This window comes from Wasmannia auropunctata, unplaced genomic scaffold, assembly GCF_000956235.1.
Source record: "Wasmannia auropunctata unplaced genomic scaffold, wasmannia.A_1.0 LD321607.1, whole genome shotgun sequence".
Classification (NCBI taxonomy): Eukaryota; Metazoa; Arthropoda; class Insecta; order Hymenoptera; family Formicidae; genus Wasmannia; species Wasmannia auropunctata.
The window spans coordinates 1-2,200 of NW_012041283.1; the positions used below are offsets into that span (position 1 = coordinate 1).

The 2,200-nt window shown below is 32.5% G+C and overlaps 1 long non-coding RNA gene across 1 annotated transcript; it reads right to left on the minus strand.

The window, feature by feature from the left end:
* Window positions 1-6: 6 nt before the first annotated feature.
* Window positions 7-2,172, minus strand: LOC105460452. The gene is made up of 3 exons (XR_975832.1): window positions 2,009-2,172; window positions 231-339; window positions 7-142 (listed from the first exon to the last, which is right to left on the minus strand). It is a non-coding gene; the product is annotated as an uncharacterized LOC105460452 (long non-coding RNA).
* Between the last annotated feature and the right edge of the window lie 28 nt (window positions 2,173-2,200).

The following is a 2,200-nucleotide window of genomic DNA, read 5'->3' on the forward strand; positions in this document are numbered from 1 at the left end:
TCTATTTGTTCAAATACATTCAAATCTGGAAAAACTATATTTTCTTGAGGACAGAGTCCTAATTTATTTATAATACTACTCAAGTGCTTTTCTATATTTTTGCCATTTATAAACACTTTTCCTTCTGTTACGCTTGTCACACCTATTAAATATAAGTATAATAAGTATTTCCTATAAAATATCATTAATGCCATTTTCATTAAGATCTCAAAGTATGTACAATGTAATACCTGTTAATATAGACATAAGCGTAGTTTTGCCTGCTCCATTGTGTCCAAGCAGTGCAGTAATTTGTCCTTTATAAAAGTCTACGGATATTCCTTTCAGAGCATGGACTTTCTAGAATATAATAATGTGACAATATGTATATTTACACATACGTGGGCAAGGAAAACGTGAAAAGTTCTCGGTTTGACATAGAAATGGCACCGGGGGTCTTAAATGGCTATATATTTTTTTAAGTTTGACCCTTCAGAGGTCCGAAAAAGTTTCAGTCAAATGCGGTTAGTAGTTTGTCTCTTATGTCGAGTGAAGTGAACAAGTTTTGTTCTCGAAAAATGGATAAAATCGAATGTGGCGCAGTAATAAAATATTTTGTTTTAAAAGATTTAAAGCCACTTCAAAAAACGAGCTGAATTCCATCTTTGGGACACTCTTCACCATCGTTTTCAACAATAAAAAAATGGGCTGCTAAATTCAAACGTGGTCGTTCATCTATGAATGAACGTTCAGGAACCGCCTAAAAACCGCTATGACTGAAGAAATAGTCGAAAAAATTCATAATGCCATGTTGAATGATCGACGAGTGACAGTGCGTGAGTTTACTGACATTGTAAACATCTCAACAGATTGTGTTCATAACACGAACATTTGTTGCACATGTAAAAGTTTTTAGCGCGATAGGTGCCGCGTTTGCTAACGGTCGGTCAGAAACGCTTTCACAATTGCAGTCAAAAAACTTCATGAGCTGCGCTTCGAATTGCTGCCACGCACCGTACTCACCAGATTTAGCCCTCCCCCAGTGATTTTAATGGAGTTTTGCGACTGCAATTGTAGACATTCGTTTTTTTTTCATTTTTTGAGAAACATCAAAACTTATTCTCTAAATTTTCGGGAATGAATCTCATTCCAAGAGATTGAAAATACTGCCACTCGGCTATTTGAGTGACAGTATTTTCACTCTTTTGAAATGAGATTCACTCCAAAAGAGTGAAAAGTCACTCCAGAAAATTTAGACAGTAAGTTTACTTTACTTGACACAAGAGACATACTAACCGCATCTTTTTGAAACTTTTTCGGTAGGCCTCTAAAGGATCAAACTTAAGAAAAATCATAGAAAAACCATTTGACATCCTCGGTGTCATTTCTATGTCAGGCCGAGAACTTTTCACTTTGCCCTCGTATGTAGCAAAAATGTAATATTCTGAATATTCATATATAAACATGAAATTCGAATTTGTATTATGCATATAATAGAATAAGAGAAATGGTTAAGAAACGACCAAAAAGTAAGAAATAATAAAATATGTAATAACTTCAACGACCAAAATTTAAAAATAATTATTTACTTGTTGATTTAACATTTTCTCGCTTGAAACCGAAGAAATAATTATACTCCATCTATTTATCACATCTTTGAATTACATCTTTGAAATTCTTCATCTCTATCAATTTGGATTGTTCGATTTTCACAATACTCAATTGGAACATTTTATATATGCATAGCATTGTTATATGCAAATATTGATTGCTTCATGACAGGTTTCTTAAGTTTAAGCTTTTCATTAAGGTAAATTTACATTTATATTTATATTATTAAACTAACTTTTTGCCAATTATATGGTTGCTATTGTTATAATGAACCGAAGAAAATTCTGTGAAACGTGTCCTAATTTATAATAAGCTTAATTTTTACCAATTTGAATACATCTCACTCTTTGCTCAATTCCTTGGTCCCTCACTTTACCTTATTATATTATGTAATGTTCATTATTTTATGTAAACTTACAGAATTTCGTAACCAGCACGTTGTATAAGACTTTTTAAGATCGCGTATTTGTATTCCAGGTGTAAGTGCACCACCTAATACCGGTTCAAAGTCTTCGTTAGCCTTATCGTAATCAAATTCAGTAGCTTCTTCATCAAGAGCTACTTTATTCTTCCTCAAACACTAAAATACTAATATATAAAAACATTACAT